This window comes from Varroa destructor, unplaced genomic scaffold, assembly GCF_002443255.2.
Source record: "Varroa destructor unplaced genomic scaffold, Vdes_3.0 BEIS01000007.1, whole genome shotgun sequence".
NCBI lineage: Eukaryota > Metazoa > Arthropoda > Arachnida > Mesostigmata > Varroidae > Varroa > Varroa destructor.
Genome location: NW_019211460.1, coordinates 3,636,624 through 3,646,185, shown reverse-complemented (window position 1 = coordinate 3,646,185; position 9,562 = coordinate 3,636,624). Strand labels below are relative to the sequence as shown.

The window sequence follows — 9,562 nt, the reverse complement described above, 5'->3', positions numbered from 1 at the left end:
TATATATAAGCTCCATTAGCAACGGTCATATATTACGTCTCGATACGATTAAACATAACATGACATTTTTGGCTCAATACGCGTACAGCTATGATTTCAAATGTAACGGTATTACAAAATCGTTATAGGACACAAGACTTGGTAACCAAAGCAGCTCTTGGCCACTAACGAACATAAATTTTTTTTTATATTGTCAGTATGTCGGGGGCCAAGTGGCTATCGCCGCTTGATTAACTTCAGAAACATAACAGACTGCGGCTACTCAAAACTGTCATAGTGGGTGCATATTATAAATAGTCGTATCACATACATGTGGCACAAGTCCTCCAAATGAGTTGTTATATCGTTAAACACGAGAACCATATGCTCTGATTTGATAACCCAATTTTCATTTGACATTCTGGAGCCTCAATTATGGCAAAAACTAGATCCAAAAAAACTAAACCATTGTGTCATCAAATTATTAAGGTGATCGCAAAAACTCCATACACATAGTACTTCAAACATCTGAAACCAAAGTTGAAATTAAAGAAAGTTTTAACTTCAAAAACATATGTATCCCTAAAATATAAAGCTGAAATTATGCTTCTCATATATTCTAACTACAGTTTCAAGCGTTTCCACTACTATCTGGGCAAATAAGATGCAAATGGAGGTCTTGTACTAGGGAATTGCACGCCTTACTGAAAGCAAAGCCCTAAACCGAATAGTTATACATATCTCTTTAAAGAAATTGAATTAAAAAATTAGGACGGAACTATTATTTCTATTGTGTGGATACTGGATACAACTTCAACACATACAAGCTGGGCAAATGATGTAAGAAGGCCTGAACTACCTGTAAACTAGAATGCAGGTTTTTCGAAATCTTAGATTTCAAGGCACCTATGCCTTAATTAAATTGAAAATTACTTCAGGTAACCTGTGCAGATTGCACAGATACATGGCGTTATTAAATTTTAAAATGTACTACTAAAATAAAGTTACGAGGTAGGCATTAAAGGTCTTTTGTCGTAGTATATGAAATAGAACTTTCCAAAAGTTTGCATAACTAAAAACTAATCGTTTTGGTCCACTTAATTAAAGATTATGTTCTAACCTTGTATCATAGTGTACAGTCGTGGTCCAAACCCTGTGTATAGCCATACACATATTTACCCTGGCGCTTCTCGATAGCGGCATCATCTTTGAAATGCCGTTCTCGCGTCCCCCGTCAATATGAAGCTTGAGTATTGTAGCACCAATTCGCCTTGCATATACAGCAGAAAAATATAAAGAAACAACGTTTGGCTCATCCACTTTAATCGTTGATAATGGTGTAATAATATCGTATTTGCTTACTACGTGTATATAGACACGTAGATGAGGCAGTCTAGTTCGAAATGAAGCTTCGACAGACTCTGAAGCAATGCTTAATGCTTGACGCAAAGCTCCAAATATTTAATAAGATCTTATGGAAAGCCACATGAGCTAAGAACGTGGTCCCTGTTAACGAATAGTAGAGATGCGATAGGTGCACTGTTTTGAGGCTTCGGCATCAAGCTTTCTAAATTTATAAAGTCTGTCACCTTTGTTAAGTAAATATCAATACTTCGAAAACCAATTTTTTAGCTAATCATTTATATTCTTGTGGAATAGATTGCTGCAATTATCGACTACTACTTTGGAAAAATGTTTTATTGAACCTCTTATAACCCTAAGTCAATGTTAAGTCATAATGGCTTAACGTGCTACGATACCCAATGCTTAGTCTGTGCTATTGGTGAAAAACTTAACATATGCTTTCTATGCTGCCATATTTTCATTGCGGTAGCTCATATTGTAAAAGCAGCATACAATATTAAGTAGTTCTAATTCGAGAGTGGTTGTTCCCTAGCGGTCGTTTTCTAGTGGCGTGTATAGGTTTGTGGTTAAAGTTGTGTGTAAATGAATGTTGTCGACTAAGTTAAGCCTACATGAAGAAAATTCTCTCCGGAGGATCCGATTTGGTTTGAAGGGTTATATTTAAGCAATCGGTTGTGTGAAGTTTAGTGCGACCCTAGCCAATAACGATCCACCTGTGGTGGAAAATTTTAGAAAATGTAGCAAAAGCATATAAGTACACAAGCAAAGAAGAAACTTGTGGAAAAATGGAATATTCGACATTTACGTGAACAAAATTCAATTTTGGAATAGCGAACGAAAAATCAAATTCTATATTTTATCAACAGATCTAATACATTATGTTGGCCTTGGTCCTGAGAGGGTTTTGCTATTTATGTGTAACTTGGCACGTTGTTATATAGAGAACGCAAACCATAAGACTTTTTCAAAGTAAATCAGTTACCAATGTAAGCGACTACATTTTACTTATCCAAATTCCATGTTTCAAACAATCTGATGAATATAGTCTGAAAGAGCGCATATTCATAAACCGGGTAACCAATTACAGTGAACCCAATGCTCATAACGACGTGAACTTTTTCAATGATATAGAGTTAATTTCATGGTGTATCGTCTTAAATGAAGAAAATCTGGCGAGCCCGAATGCACCTTGCATAGGAAGCGTTTTTAGAAACAAAATTCTCTAAGCAGTGTCACATTAGAGGAAGGTCATAGCTGCTAATATTTTGTATTGCAATGTATACACTAATATTGCGATCACTCTGTGACGAAACAAGAACGAATCAATGACGCCCGTTCGCGTCGACGAGGGTCGATGACGTATAGGCTCAAGGTTAGCCTTAGATGAAATACGACTTTGCTAAAAGGGTCCATGCGTAAAAGAATAGCGCCATAGCCGCAATGGCCTATCACTATTGAACTTAAACGCATATATAACATGTAATCGACGGTTATTATTTGCAAAAAAAATCAACGTCTAGCCGTTTCTGTGTGCTATAGTAAGTGCCTATTTTCGGAGGGATAACTTGTCTATGAAAGACTACTAACATAAATAAGTTTACCCCGTTATTTTCGTACAGGATTACAAATAAACATTCATGTGTAAAATTAGTCGTATGCATATAGGGACGCACCATGTTGCTAAAGAGCGAAAGTGAAAGTGATTAGCTAGCGAGCTTCTTAATTATCACCATCATCGTCACCTTATTTTCATTCATTCAAGCATGCATCATGGCTCGTTCTATCCAGAGCTGTAGCACAGGAAGTAGTTGCCATTGTCTCTGACATTTCGATGCATACATAGAGTTGTCGAAGAATCTTACTGAACTGCTTGTTATTATTATCGCCGTCACACCAAATTATATACAACTCACGCAAGACGGACATAATAATCATAATACATAGCAGCCACACATAGGCATGCGGAAACGGGCATACCTTTTTGAGATATAAGCAATCAATTAGTCATAAGTTTTGTCTTTTTTAATTCGTATGAACTTTAAAAACCAACTATCTTCCGTTTACACACTAACCTGTCCTTAAGCTTGACTATCCTTTAATCTGGTTCGCTACAGCATCGTTATCCCAATCTTATAAAATCGAAATGACTTAGTCCACCGTTGCTGCACGTACATCACTGCGTCCTTTCCCTACAACAACAGCGAGAGCAACGACGGCGATGATGACGATGGTAATGATATAACCGATAGCAACATTCCACCTATATGTGTACCAGGTAGAAAATTACGTCCCTGAACTCCGACCAATTATTGTAATTTCTTCAAGAAAAGTTTTACTCTCTGAAGATCACACTCACTGAGACAGGTCCACGGCTTTCCACACGGCAACAGTTACATGACACGGGCTGATTGTAAACTTGAAGCATTTGAACTATACGAATGTCCAAAGTTAATTCTCATAGACCCGCTAGTACGAATTTAACACAGCCAGCGTAATGGACGAAACTATATTGAACATTATTGTAACGGTAAAGTAAATGATTAAGAGGAGCCTTTCTAACGAATCACGAGGCGTCGTGGTGTTGTCTCCTAGGGGGACGCCCGATCAGACAACTATCAGTTCGCTTACTCTCAAACAGCTTGAGCAGCAGCAGCAGCAGTAGTAGTAGCTGAGATAGAGCGACGCGAATCGGATTCAGCCAACTATCCGACGAAGCCCCCGATCTTCGCTTCGCGTCTCGTCCGCTTCGTCGACCGCTGCTATCAAGCAACCAGGCAGCCGACCATCATTCACCGACCACAACACATAGGAGGCGGCAGCGGCAGCAACAGCAGATCCGTCCTGTAGCCGGCCAACTTCGACCGGATGCCACCAGAGGGCGTCCGCGCCATTGGTGGGAGAAGATCAAAACCGATGGCGCTGACTGGTGCTGATCGGAGAAAGCCCGCGCGTAGAGAATGAGAAGGACATTCTTCTGAAGTCAACTGGAATTTTCAAGAATAATATATGTGATTAGGTTCAACTTGCAGATCTCATAACTAGAGATACGTTGTTTCGGTAAAAAAGAATTGTTCAAGAATGTGAGTTGGCTGAATAGCCTATTGAACCGGCTTCAAAGAGACACCATTGAGCAAGTGGCACGTATGCTTAACAGTACATACAGTACTTCACCTTGCCCTGTTTGATTGATTAACAGATAAATCGCTACTACAGAGTAAGAAAGTGTGAACTTTTTTACAACTACAAATAATCGTACTTGTTTCAGTTTGAATTTCGTGAGGGAATTGTTTTTGTTTTCGTGAGAGAATCGTAATATTAACGAATATACTACGATGCAGAAATTAAATAGAAATTAAAAATAAAATTAATTTTACAGGTGGCCGCGTTAGGTACATCAAGAACAAACAAATACACTCCATACGTCAGGGGTTTCCTGATATGGTACGGTTTGTACTGTCGCACAGCCTCCAGTGTACGGGTACAGTTTTGACAAAAAAAAGGTATCACTTTAATCCAACAATAATAACAAAATCAATTCGTAAGTTCCGCCTCATCCCCTTTTAAATGACTAAGTGGAAAGTGTCGACGGGGCCGAATGCCTGTCGTCACACTATAGGCGCGGGTTTGCACATGCTCGATCATAAACCTGACTTTTTTGAACATATCGAGTATAGAATAGAGTTCTATGCTAAACAAAGCCTATATATGAAAAAATATATGTCGATAATGTCGACATCATCGACATATAAGTTTTGATAGTTTCTTCATACACTTTCTACTCTCTGATAAAATAGCCAATATAGACAAATAGCCTGTGATATGTCAAAGATCAACATTGACAACACGCAGCCTTAGATATCTTACGTGTGAAATAATAAATAGTATAAAGTGTTTTTAACAAATACGTTTTGATGTTTAATAAACATATTAGGAATTTTTCTGTGCTTCATAAATACAATGCATCGAAAGCCTGCTATATAGATAGAGATGAACAAATAAAAGGTGCCTTCATTCAGCCCGACTTACCGTGTATTAGATTTCGTATAAGTATAGGATTGTTCCAAAAATTCAAAAAAAAAATTCAAAAAGTCAGCTGTAACTAATCGAGTTTTTACTTAGCCCATCTGATGTGCATCGCATGTCCTACAGAAACGCGCTTCATATAATTTTTGATATAAATCTTTAAAAATCAGATATTTATGACATGAGGCCTAAAGATATATACAACAGATATTTAAAAAAAATCGATTCCAGTGACCTTTATTCAAGTTTTTACATTTTTTGGCAACGTCTCTGGCTATAGCCAGCGTTCATTCTAGAGAAGGCGATGAAGACCGTTTTCTTGCCAGCCATGTCTGCATAAATAGTCTCTAGAGTCCAAGTAGTACAGTGAAAATCGGTGGGGCCAGCCCACAAGAACTGTTCGTGGATGTCTACTCACAGCAGGTTGTCCTAAAAACCTCATTTCTGTTGGCCGGTAGCGGTTTTGACTGGAAGATTCGCAGCGTTCGTTGGTAACGCAACAGCTGCTGTACGGAATTGCCAACCTGTTCCGCGGTGAAAATGAAAAACAAGCAGGGCAATCCGTCAATAAATGATACAGGGTTCTAAAGAAAACACGACGAAAAAAATTTAGATAAGTCTTCGTTTAGACCGCTAGTGCAATACAGGAAATAAGGTACGGTGTGAAAGGATACATATCTAACCTCCGGTAAATAAAAATACAAAAAACATATGTACTTGATTTTCCGTTAAAACCCAAATACGGGAAGGAGGATATGTCGATGATGTCTCGACACCATTATTGGCTGGCTTTAAAAACAGACAGATCTGATTGCAAATAAGATGTATATAATAAATGGCCAGCATCGTGCCCGTTCCTTACAGATTCATTCAAGTTTCTATACAATACAGAAAAAATTATCAAGCACCATTAGTACAGTTGGGAGAAAGATACCTGCGCCCATTTGCTTCAAGTAATGGTAAAAGGACTCATTTTTTATGCAAACGTCGTCTGCACGTAAGGAGATTATGGATCTTCATCACGCTTTTCGTAAGTGTGCGTACCAATCTTTCCTCAGTTTTCCGATACTGATATCCACCCTAAAAAGCACAGCTCGTAGCTATGCTTTTCAAAGTGGAAGTTCTTTTGTTAATTGCTAAGCATAGGCTTCAACTGCGGCAGTTCCATGAGTTACTCCTAAGCCACTTTTGCGAGTTACTATCAGTTCTAGTCACGTATTCTTGTCCAAGTCTCTTACAGTTGACGTGGAAGTTGATTCGTGAAGGCCATGACTACACAATTTATTTTCGATACATTTATATTTATACTTAACACGAAATTCGTTTATGCAATAACGTAGTGAAGCTTGGAGGCGTTAGAGTGCGTAAGCATACATTCACTGCCTAACTATATCCTTGTGGTTACACATGCCGATTGGTCATTCCGGGGTCCGCCGCTTAATCGAAGCCGGTGTCTCTATTGCCAACTGTATGGTAACCAGCCATAATCACTTTAAATGCTTTAACACTTTAAAAAAAAAGTCGTACTTTAAATGTTTATTTAAAGCCTGAAACCGTGAAACTCATCGTTGTATTTACCTCCAAACACCTGCAAACGTTAAATATCTGGCAATTGCTAATAAGGGGCAGAGTGAAGACATACAAATTCACCAGCAGCACACTTCACCAAAGATTATTTCAGGCACTGAATTTCCACATCGTTGAAGGTTGTTAAATATCGTCAACTTTCTTAAACTACGACTATGCGCTTTAAAGGCGTAAACGCTCCTGTAGGCATTTTCTCAAATTGCCGTAGAAATTTAAAAGGCAATTACGGCTTATTGTGTATACCTTTCAGTCTGTAGAGCTCTAGGTACGTATTCGATATTAAATACCACTAATACACTAGGCCAGGTAGTAGTCATTCGAAGCCGGAATCATTTTTCGATTCATTCATAGCTTCACTTATTTTTATTATTGATAAATGTAAATGACCAAAACGACTTCCCTGATCACGTAAAAATGGAAATCCAAGTCTTATATAATGGAAGAACAATTAAGGTTAAACCATCGGTGAAACATTTATTTACCTGTTGAATGTAATATGAATGTAATATGGCGATCGCCGTAAAAGGTGAGGCAAAATTATGCATAGGGTTCGCTCCAGTCAGATCTTACTTCAGAAGGGCTTGGAATTCTGTTCCGTAATTTTTAAGTTGGAAACAAAGGAGGCTCACATAGGCTACCAATGAGACACTCTCATATAGTAGATCTCAAAACGCACAGCTTAAGAGTATTTCATTTTTTTAATAAAGCAAACTAAGCTCAACGGTTAGCAATTGCACGGACAAGCTGTGACAATCGAGACAAAAGTAATAATGGAACCTGCCATTGGAAATGTACCAACATCATACGTTTGAAGATATCGGAAGCATTATCGGTGTTAATCATTCTGCATCTACCTCCGTGTTAAAGAACGTTCTGTAAGTCTGAGGCTGCTTCATGGTTCTAAGTACCTTTACTTTACAAAATAGCAGCGTCCTTCTTTTGTCTATACTGGCTTCTTCTGTTTCATTTCTAAAAAGTAACGAAGGACGCTTGGTCCTATGTGTGGTTGTATAGCGAACCCTTCATAGAAACATTGTGTGCTGTTTTATCCAGGCACCTACAAGTATTAAGTCTCATCGTAAGATAATTGTGGTAGTTTGGTCAAGTACTGTTAAACCTGTTTTACCTGGTCCTGCGTAACGAACCTATTGGATCCCTTCCTGCTGAAATAATTCAGTAGAGAACCAATGGTCTCCATAAATAGTGGAAATTGAAACGTGGGCTCTCTCGTATATCGAAATTTCGAGCTGACATTATGGAAATGTTGGTAAACATGATCGAAACTATAGTACACAATGCGCCTTTCCATAAATGTTGAAAGTTGCCCTTTGTTTATATAGCCTCACCGCACACCCTGTATTATTTCATAACCCTCAGAGAAATAATAGACCAGCTCGTAATGCGAATTATATACATCTATCTGTTTTGATTGGAGCGAGGTTTCATTTCTTTTTCTTTTTTAGATAATATAACAGTTCTAGAAATAGTTTGCTACTTTTGTTTAACATGGGTTTGGTAAATCAGTAGTTAATGGCAGTGACAATTTTGCAAAGCTCAACAATAGTATGTCACACCATACTGGCACGCTCTAAAACCGAAATTGAATTACGTATGTATATATATATGGAAGGAGTCTGATAAATGCCGTGTAGCATCAATGACTAATGAAGCTGCTGTTCAGATTGCCCCGGAAAAATCTGCTGATACAAACAGTGCGATTTTCCCGGATATTTTAGACGGAGAGCTCAAGTCCGTGATACAGTCAGGGTAACGGGATTGGCATTACAGATATCCTTGCATCGTAAAGCCTAGCGAAAAGGCCCATAGTATAGTTTTCCATAATTATTTCCAAAGTGGTGAATTGTATGCGAATACGTTGTGTATGTTTATACGATGGTATCAAAACGCACAAATGTACGTACAGAAAAAGTTAATGAAGTCCCCGTACGTTGATGGAAGTAGTGAAGGTGTTAATAACAGGTGCACTCCATTAGGCTCCAGGCGTATTGCCCGCTTCTATATCTGGAACACCGAATAACCTTTTGCACCTATTGCAACACCACCCTCTACGTTTTGAGTTTTACGTTTGCTATCATCGTTAGGCATTCCATCAGGTGGTTGGCTTTTACCACGAAACAGTCAGTCTATGCTCGGGTTCGAACTCAGACCACAATGTACCCTTACGATTAGCTGGGAAATACGTTACCCAATAAACTATCATGGGGAGTTGAAAAACTACCCTAGAAAGTAAAAGGCCTTCATAAATTCACGAATAATCAGTATTAAGTTGACGGTACCAATTTTTTGCTAAAGTTTGTATTTTTTTTCAGCAGAAACCTATCTTTATTTATAATTAATAAATAGTTCTCAAAAAGGTGTTTAGAAAAACAGAATAAATCTTTTAAAGGGTGATCGAACTCCACTGTCGAGCCCTTGAGTTGCCTGCAGATAAAGTCTCTTAAAAGAAATCATGTGTATCAAATTAAAAAGTGAAAGGGAACGGTAAAAACTGTATATTTATACAAAATGTAGTAACCATAAAAGCTCATGCCATCGCGACAGACAAAAAGGAGGCTCAAGTTGCCTTTTTGCGTGTGAGCGTCACTAT

General features: G+C 38.2%; 1 protein-coding gene across 3 annotated transcripts in view; it reads right to left on the bottom strand.

Moving 5' to 3' along the window:
- Btk (tyrosine-protein kinase Btk29A) overlaps positions 1-4,118 on the bottom strand; it is a 60,640-nt gene extending 56,522 nt beyond the window's left edge. Inside the window, exons 1-3 of one of the 3 annotated variants that reach the window (XM_086974087.1) lie at positions 3,701-4,118; positions 3,417-3,533; positions 1,100-1,249 (exon numbers count right to left, since the gene is read on the bottom strand). The gene's annotated coding sequence lies outside the window, so the exon portion shown is untranslated. Of the gene's footprint in view, positions 1-1,099; positions 1,250-3,416 lie in introns of all 3 variants that reach the window. The other 2 variants (XM_086974086.1, XM_086974090.1) reach the window with 2 other exon arrangements.
- Positions 4,119-9,562: the final 5,444 nt, after the last annotated feature.